This window comes from Pan paniscus, chromosome X, assembly GCF_029289425.2.
Source record: "Pan paniscus chromosome X, NHGRI_mPanPan1-v2.0_pri, whole genome shotgun sequence".
NCBI lineage: Eukaryota > Metazoa > Chordata > Mammalia > Primates > Hominidae > Pan > Pan paniscus.
Window position 1 is genome coordinate 124397161 of NC_073272.2, and position 10422 is coordinate 124407582.

Sequence of the window (10422 nt, forward strand, 5' to 3'; positions counted from 1 at the left end):
ATTTACTATTATAAGCAATGTTCAATGGCCATCCTTGCATATACACCTTTCTGCACTCTTGCTTTATTCTGTAAGATAAATTCCTGAAAGTCTGATTGCTGGGTCACAATGCATGTGCTTTTTGAATTTTCTTAGATTCTCATAAAAAATTGTTCTAGTTCATATTTCCCCCCACAGTTCCAGCTTCCTCATACCCTTACAGTAAATATTTGAATCATTTTCTTTTTCCTTTTGCCAAATTAGGTGAAAAAGTTACTTCATTTTTATTTATATATATTTATACTTACTTTCTATTAATTTGAACATCATTTCATATATTTATTGGTATTGTGTAATTCTTTCATTTTTATATGGAACGTGCTATCCATATACATTGCATTTTGTATGTACCAGATATTATCTCCCAACCTATTGTTTTCCCATGCCCCCTTACTGTTGTTTATGGGCATTCAATTTTTACGTTATCAAATCTGTCATTTTTTTTTCCTTTATGGGTTCTGGGTTTCATGCTTCACTTAGGAAGTCCCTTTATATAACAAGACTTTTTTTTTTTTTTTAAAGACCTTACCTCTAGTTTCCCCTAAATCTCACGCCCCTCTTTTAATGACCAAATAATGCTATCAACTCAGGCTTTGTCTGACTTTATGAACAGAGGTCAAGTCCCTTCCACACATCAAGAGCTATTGCTGCTTATTTCTCTTTATCATTCTTATTTATACTGTATAAGATGTTTTAGAAATTACCCCCCCAAATTCTCATTATTACAATTAAAATAATACAGTTGTTCATAAAGACAAAATTAATAAATAACTCCCTATCTAACTTCTCCAATCTTGTCACAAGGCAACTGATACTCATTGTAGAGTGAAGGTCTTTCCATACCTTTCTCTAGACCCATAAAAATATATACAAACAGACACATTAAAAAACCTTCCATTTATTTTTATGAAAATTGGGTATTTTATGTATTATACTATACTTGTTTGTTTTATATAACAATATAACATGCATGTTTCCTTAAGATAGAATATGCTTCTATCTAACTCATTGTTTCAAAATCTGGAAATATTAAATGTTATATGTTATAAATGTACCATTAATTATTTAACTAATGCCCTATTGCTGGACATCCAAGTTGCTTCCTTTTGTTGTCATTGTTAACCCTACAGTGTCACTTTTATAATCTTTCTCACTTCTCTTCCTAACCCCATGAGATCTTCTGGGTCTTGTTAGTCCTCCCTTCTTCTCACTCCCACTCCTGTGTTTTGTTGGGATAGTTTAGTATATTTATTTAGACGCTTGTGCTGTCCATATGGTAGCCACTAGCCACATGTGACTATTGTACACTTGAAATGTGGCTAGTCTGAACTGAGATCTACTGCAAGTACAAAATCCATGTGGGATTTTTAAGACTTAGCACAAAAGAAGAATGCAAAGTATTTCATTAATACTTTTTATATTGATTACATGTTGAAATGATACTATTTTAGATATTTAAGTCAATCTGCCTTTCCATTTAGATTTAATTACTTTTCCAGAGAGCCAGGTTCATTGCCCATCATTGTTTCTTCTCTCATCTTGAAGTCTCCAGTCCGATTCATTTATTATTTAGTTTGAGTTTTTTCTCAAATATTTTTTCACTGGTGTATGAGAGTGATATACTTTTTGAATTCTTACATGTCCTCAAACATCTTTCTCTGACCCAAGTGGATGAATGATACCTTGACTGGACGGTAAGTTACTTGGTTTGCAGTCTTTTTCTCTTAGAAATTTCTAGATGCTATTCCACTGTCTTCTAGCTTCCACGATATAGATGAGAAAACCATTTTTTTCTTTGTAGATGATTCAGTTTTTCTGCCAAAAAGCCTGAAAGATTTTCTCTTTATCCTTGAGATTTAGGAAGTATATCAGTGTATTTTTCAGTGTAGAACAAAGTATGCCTCTTTTATACATATTTTCGCAGACCAGCTTTTGGCTTTGTTAATTGCACATTGACATTTTGTAATTATTTTAGCTTATATTTTTATTACTTTTGTACAGATACTTTTATGTGAAATATATATCTATATATTCTTTTTCTGTTCCTGAGTTGAAAGATTTTTTTCAATATTTCTTTAAATTCAGTTAATGCTATAAGGAAAATTTATAGCGTTAAATGAATTTAAAGAAATAATAAATTTTAATTTAAATGTATATTTTGTGCAAAGTCTTGAAAATCCCACATATATTTTTTACTTGCAGCTCTCATGTTTTTAGCCACATTCCTAGATTATTTAGGAAGTAATATAATTTTTGTTCATTTTAAAATAATTTTAAAATTTTCTTTTGATTTTCTCTTTGATCCAAAAATTACTTACATAAAGTATTTTATGGTTCTTCTAAGTTTTTTCCTGTTTACCTTTTCTGGTCTTTGAATTGTTGATTTCTAGCTTTACAGAATTCTTGTCAGAGGATGTTACCTGCCAGTTTTCCACTTGAGAATTTATTAAGGTTTTCCTTGTGGCAAAGTACATGATAAATTTTGTAAATGGTCCAGGGGCATAAAATACAAATGTGGTTTTGTTTTTGGCATTAGAGTATCTAATTCTATTTATCTGACAAAATATTAGGTCAAGCTTCATAATTAGATTATTCAAATCCTTGGTATTATTTTTTGCCTACTTTTCAAATTCTGAGAAATCTGTATTTCACAACTGTAACTGCAGTTTTATCAAATGCTTCACATATCATTCCATACAGTTACATCTAATAAATATTTGTTTATGGAATGAATCCCTCTAGGTTCTATTTTAATGCTTTTGGCCTTAAATTCCACTTAATCTGATATTGACATCCTTGCCCTATCCTCTCCTTATTGAAAATTCCCTGGCATATCTTCATCTGTTCCTTTATTTTGAAACAGTTTCATCATTTTGTTTAATGTTTGTCACTTATATATGTACTTAGCTAAAATGCGTAAATCTGAGTGGTTTTGTCTGGGAATAAAATTTGTCAACCCATTTCCATTATTGTAACAAACACAATGTCTTAATCATAGTATAACAATGTATGTTTATTATCTTTGTGGTAGGCAGAATAATGCCTAAAGACATCCATATTCTAATACCCACAACATATAAATATGTTAGGTTACATGGCAAAGGGAAATGAAGGTTGCAGATGAAATTAAAGTTAATAATCCGTTGACATTAAGATAGGGAGACTATTCTGGATTATCTAAGTATACCCAATGTACTCACAAGGGTCCTTAAAAGTAGACGAGTGAGGCAGAAGTATCAGAGAATGTATGATGGGGAAGATGGATCAAATAGACATGAAATCGCTGGCTTTGAAGATGGAGGAAGAGATCATGAGCCAAAGAATATGAGCAGCCTCTAGAAGCTGGAAAATGCAAGAAAAACAGGTTTTCTCCTAGAGCTTTCAGAAAGGAATAGAGCCTTGCTGATATCTTGATTTTAGCCTGGTGAGACTCATTTCATACTTCTGACTATCCAGAACTGTAAGATAACACATTTGTGTTGTTTTAAGCCACTAAGTTTATGGTAAGTTGTTATAGTGGCAATAGAAAACTAATGCAATATTATAAAATGTAAATAACAGTTTGTTTCCAAATTACTGTGGACAGTGGATGGATAATGGGGAAAAGTCAATTAAAAAATTAAATGAATTAATATTCTTACATTGTTTATTCTTCTTTCCATTTCCTTGTTTAATTTTCGAATTGACTTTTTGTCCCTTATCAAACCCCTTCTTAGAAATCTGCAAATTTACTGGTACTTTTATTTTATAATACATTTCAATCTAAACTAACAAATCTTTCAGTTATAATGCCCCATTTCTCAAGCATTCATACTATCTGAAGTCTAACTGTCTTTTAAATTTATAAGCAACAGATAACATGAGGATTGGACCTAGGAAGAGGGTGGCAGGAACTATGTCAAATTTAACCTTATTTCACTTTCACCTTCTCTTTTCTAACGTTTCTTTCCTTTATCTCTAACACCCTGCCCCCAACCAAGTATGTACTGTTCAAGGCTCTCTACCACAGAGCTTTGTGCTAGGCATGACCTTCCTGGCAAATATCTTATATTTAGACCAAACTTTCCTATTTCCGTCCTTAAGAGTTACCTGCTCTGCGTTACCTGTTCTCCCAGGGACCATGACATTTTGTTATGCAAACCAATGAACAATTTCATAGTGTTAATGAAGCCAACACTATTTATATGTGGGACAATGGCTTAACCTTTTTGAAGTGGTTTTGTTTTCCGGACAGGGATGAAAATTTAACCAAAGAAATGACTATTTGAGGCTGGAAATTTCAGGCATTGTGGCAGGCTATACAGGAAGACATTTGTGGCTGGACGAGGAAGGAGTCTTCATGCCATACTTCACTGTGCACTATCGAAGTGGGCTCCTACTCCACCTGCATGAAATCAAACATGTACTAACAGTGTATGAACCACCGAACAAGCTAGATATCCTGGCCATAGAGGCTATTGTGCCTCAGGGCCGCTCTAGGGCAACCACAAGAACAGATAATTGGGCCTGTGAGCTGACAAATCAACTTGTACCCACACCACTAGGCAACTGTAATTCACTCTGAGTCTAGCAGAGATCCCATTGTTTACTGCTATAAAATAAACTCTATAAAACTTACAAATATGGAGACAGAATTTAACATAATGCTGCATAGGGTACCTTATATCACAGAATACTCATAAAAACTTTTATATTATAGAAATACATTTTAATAATGTTGTGCTTAAGAATAATTATACTTTGAATGATTTTCATGAGAGGCATCTTTCCCTATATTCACTTCAATATTATGACTGGGTTTTCTCTTCTAACCTATATTAGGTTAATAAATTACTTGGATTTTAAAGGCTATGGTGAATTATAGACTTAACTAAAACATGGACTTCTAAACTGGCTTGCATGATTCCACATTGGCAGAATTTAACTGCCATTATGAATTACTTGTTAATTATGCTATTTACAGTTTATATGCATGCTTGAGACTTTTAACATGTTTAGCATGTTTCACTTTTTTCTGCATAAAGACTAAAAATACATAGGTTTGTGTGTGCTGCACTGAATCATATTTTAAAATAGAAAAAGTAAAGAAATTAATGTGCAATTTTGGCTATTGTTTGCATGGTTGTTAAACCATAAAAAATAAACAAAGTGGAGAAGAAATGAAAGAAAAAAACTCATTTAAGTATAACTAAGTTGTCAAAGGAATAGTTACAAGGCTTATAACTGAGCCCGAATGTTCAGCATTGAATCAAAACTTTGGAACTGGAAGAGGGTTTTTCATGTATTTGTTCTAGTGGGTCACAAATTCAAATATTTACATGGGCCAGGTAAATAACATAAATGAATGAAGTGGCTCAGCTATGACAACATGGATTAGTAGTGGCTGTGGAAACCCAGAGAGTGCATGCTCTGTCTCAGAGGGATCATGCTGCTCAGCTTCAGCTGGTTTCTGCCCTATGGGAGCACAGGCCCAATTTTGCTGGACTTTTCAATACTTTGAGACAAGCTGGAAACCAATACTTCTATATGCAGCTTTTTACTTTTAAATGCTAATAACTAATTCAATTTTTAAAGTGTTAGTATCTGTGGAACATATAGGGTACATGGGATGTCAGATTAAATCTCTGATGAAGCCCAACAGAAAGGAATTGTACAGAAAAGAATATGGAAACATATACTAAGTCACTTACGTGCTGGCCACATGTAGTAGAAAGAACATGGGATTTGAACTCAGGCAGATGCAAGTTGCAATTCTAACTCTGTCACATAACCACTAGGTAATGTTAGGCAAGTTTTAAAAACTCTCTGAGCCTCAATTTCCCTCTCCTTAAAATGAAGATAACAATACCTGTTGCATAGGATGCTTGTGAAGATATATAAATAAAAGTAACGTGTGGGAAGTGCCTATGGTAGATCTTGGCACCTATGAAACATCCACTCTTTTTACCCTTTTCCACCAGTCTATGTGCCTACCCTGTTTTATTATTTTTTTCAATAGCAATTCTACAGACTTGGAATTATATTATGCTCCACTTCCTACTAGAACGTAAGTTTACATGATGGTAAGCAATGTGTCTATTTCTTTTCACTGCTGTATTCCCAACACTAAAAATACTGCCTGACCCATAATAGGTGTTCAATTAATGTACGTTGGATAGATAGATTAATGATTTTAACAAATTTTAGTACACTGACTCCTTCCCTTTAATGAATAAACACACGCAAGTACATATACGTATATGTTATCCAAGCTCATAAACCAAGTTAATGCTGTACTGGAACTTGAATTCACATCAAGTTATTTCTCTATGATTATTTTCATTGCGCTATTAAAGTCTGTCAAAATTATGCAATGTTCTACATGGACATACTCATCTCTTGGGATTATAGAAAATACAATCTTTGAGGTATTTGAATAGCTTTGCAAAGGAAGTCTTCCTCACACTTCCACTGACTTTGGTGGTTAAAGGCACTTGCAGTGCTCTGTGGATTATTCTAGGTTTTTCATTCTGACAAAAAGACTATTAACTGCCTTTGTAAATCATAACGACAAAAATTTTACATATATCTGGCGTATTATACTTAAAAATACTGTAAAATGAACTCATAACTACAAATGTCAGTTGAATCTCACATCAATCTTTTGGGGTAGATGGGACTGGAACTATTTTCCTCATTTTAAAGAGATATCAGAGACACCCGGTGATAAACACCTTACCTAAAGTCACAGTATGGATAACTAAAAAATCTGGCAATAAACCATAGTTCTAAGGTGATATTTTATATTCACAGGACCTATTGAAGACTTCCCACTATAGCCAAGACTTCTGTATTTTACAATCTGGATTTTTTCTTCCCCTCCCCACTTACATAAAAACTAGCCTGTCCTGGGCCCTATTTCTAATCCTGCTACCTCTTATACTTCTACTTGGTATTAATACAACAAACTTTACTGGCCAGAGCCCACTGAGTGATAGAAAAATAAACAAACCAAGGACCTGCCCTCAAGAGCTTTCTATCATCAGTGTAACACAAATATTTAGTCTGGCTAAAATATATGTCCCTTGTAAGAAGTGTTATGCCTTAAGGGACTATATGAGGGGGGAAGAGAGAAAGATGCTGGTGCTAATCTAATACAGCGCTTCTCAACTCGGCATACCTATTAGAATCCCCCGAGGAGCTCTGGAAAATACCAAAGCTTGGATCAATCTAGGGTGGAGTCTGGGCAGTGGACTTTTTGAAAGTTCCCATAGGGATCCTAAGGTACAGCCAGTGTTGAACCACCACCAGTCTAAATGGAATAAATTGCACTGTAGGGAAATAACTGAGGAAAGCAAAAGACAAATACCTAAAGACAAACTTGACCTTCTTTTCCCTTGTAATGCCATTTAATTAAACAGATCTTAATACCAATTATATTTACAAGATTTTCATTGAGGCTGTAGCTTTCCTGAGACTTAATCTCCAATGATTTTAAGAAAAATATTTTCCTCCCTCAAATCTGACAACCAGTGTCCATTTGATGATGATGTAAATATGATCAATTTTATACTAACTTACAAAGTTTGGCAGGTGAAAACCTAAGTGTATACACAAGCGAATGAATCAAAACTGAAATAACTGTCTTAATTTGTATGCATAATTCAAGTGAAACTTGGTTTATGTCCTGATTTCTCTGCATTGCCCATTTTCTTACTTTAGTTTGTTTTTATTTGGGATGGCGCTTGTTTACCCTTCTATTTTCAGCTACAACCTAGGTTTGGGTTCATCCATCTAAGTTATTTTGGTTTGCTTATTTTTACCTCTTACTTACACATATTTCTTTTCTTTTTCTTAAAAAACCTCCATATTTTTCATATATTCCAAGTTTCCTAGAATAGTCATTTCCAACATACTACATCAAACTTAGATGGAAAAATTTGTGAGCGCGGTCTAATAAAAAGGAATGGCAATTCCTTAAAGAACATCTGTACAGATTGAAGCTAATTAGAGACACAGAGATTTTATCCAATGATGTAAGTGCATATAGTCCCTTCAGCCTTGGAAACTGACTCAAACAATAGGTTTTCATATTTATGTGTGAGATGTGCCTCTTTCAAACCTTGTTACAACTTTGGCACATTACCCATCTGATGTGAACTTAGATCTTTTTAACACTTTTATGTTTAACATAAAAAACAACGGGAATCTAGGATTTTGTTGGGAATGGCCTGAATGACTTCCTTGAAGGGTGAAATTGAAGTTAAATATGTGCTTATCCAATAGCTATAGTAATATTTGTATACCTTTCTCTACCCTCTCCAACCTGTCCAGTAAATCAGTACCATATTAATTGTGCTAAAATGCCCCTTAAATGACCATGCTATGCTCCCACCTTTCATCATCACACATCTCCCATTTCTTAATGTATTGTATTCAAAACATTTGACTTGGTTTTCAAAGTACTTTGATACTCTGGCCCGACCTAACTTATTTTCTATTGATTTCAAACATCTTCCATGTCAATCAAGCTGGTCTCCTGTTGTACTATATAAATACCAGGGTGTTTTTGTTTTGTTTTGTTATGTTTTGTTTGTTTTTTGCCTTCCTCTGAATTGTTCTCAATGTGCATAGATTTCCTTCCTTTTCTCACTCTTACTCTTTAAATTCGACCTGTCTTATGCGTTATAGGATGAGTTCCAATTCTTTTCTGAAGACTCTCCCAATCTAGTGCTCTAACTGATCTCTCCTTTTTCTAACATCCTAAAATACTCACCCTCCCCCGAATGTGGCATTTGATTAAATATAGCCTTGTCACTATTTTAGTTACTTTAAGTATGTCAGCCCTGTAAAGAGTCTGAGGGGATTGTTTATGCCTGTTCTAATATATCCTCCTTGCTTCTAACTTGGTTCTAGGCATATGGTTAAGGCATAATAAATATTTGCTGACTGCTAACTGATGCTGGTGTTGCCTAGTAGCCTGGGCCTATACACACTGTCAGTTCTGTCAACAGAGGCTGCGAAAATTCTACCAGAGATTATGTCTGCATAAAAATAAGCCTCTGGCATAAATTGCGATAGCTGCCACTAGAGAATTCACCTGCAGGAAAGGGACCTCAGGCATATTACTTGGTGCTCCCAGAGACTCTTATGCCAGGTTCTCCACTGTCAAAATACAGCTAAACCATGTGCTAATGTAATGATGTGAGTCTCTCCAATAATTTACTGTAAATCTCTACTTGCTTAGTTTTCTGACATGGCTTTAGCATCCTAATTTCCAATAAGCCATGCCTCAGAATTACTATGGATTACAAATTTGTGGAAAAATTGGGCATACTCTGAGAGTCAAAAATTAGCATTTTAAAGAAGCACTTTATTTTCTGTGAAAACCCTATTTTCAAAGTTAAATATTCTATTTTATTCTGAATGAGCAAAATAAGCCTAAGGTTTCAGAGAAAAATATATTCAGAAGGTAAAGGATTTAATTCCAAGATCTGGAACTGTGAATCCTTTCTTTGAACACAGCCTCTCTTTTCTTTTACTCCTTTCCCCACTTTAATTGCTGTCACCTCATACCATAACCTCTATTTTCCAGACTCTGCCCTACTCTCCAAGTCTCTTTATCTTGCTTCTTCCTCCCCGCTGCCACCCCCTACCCCACACAGACATGCACAGACACACGAGACAAGCATACGGCCCACCCACCTCCCTAGCCAAATTTCAACCCATGGTCATACAATTGACACTTTAAGAATGTATTTCTTTACAGTCTATATTGTCTTGCTCCCTAGTTCTTCCATTCTTTTTACATTGACACAAAGTAAAAATTCAATTGAATAAATAGTAGCAGTTACTATTATTTTCATATAATACTATCAGAATACCAACTTTTCTGCACGGTGTATTGCCTTACTGAAGTCCCTGAGGACACTCATGATGAAAGCCCTTAAGCTCACACCATTCACTCCTCTGAGGCTCTCACTATATCTTTCCAACTGTGATTACACATTCATTTTATGCCCCCTTTGTGTACCGAATTGATACTCATGTTGCACCTATACATCTGACATCTTCAAAATGTACCCAAATCTTTTATATATGTGCACTTTTTCTCCCTCGCTTCATCCTAAAGGACAGGTAACTTGATTCCTTAAGTGTTAAAATGGTATGCTTGCTTCTTTTGTACCTTACCATGGGACCACTGTAAGGGTCCTGCACACTGTGGGGGCTTGATAAATGTTATATTGAGAGTCAAATACATGCCTGAAAGAATCCTTTTAAAGCTAACCCTCAAATACCTATAAAATGCCCAAGGGAGCCCCACAGAGGAATAGGTGAGACAGAGCACAGCAGAGCTTATTAAAAACGATCTGGGCTTGCAATACAATTTCTTTTAGACTGGAT

General features: G+C 34.6%; 1 non-coding gene across 1 annotated transcript; it reads left to right on the top strand.

The window, feature by feature from the left end:
- The first annotated feature begins 8075 nt into the window (after window positions 1–8075).
- On the top strand, window positions 8076–8174 carry LOC112438624 (small nucleolar RNA U13). The gene has a single exon (XR_003027025.1). It is a non-coding gene; the product is annotated as a small nucleolar RNA U13 (small nucleolar RNA).
- Window positions 8175–10422: the final 2248 nt, after the last annotated feature.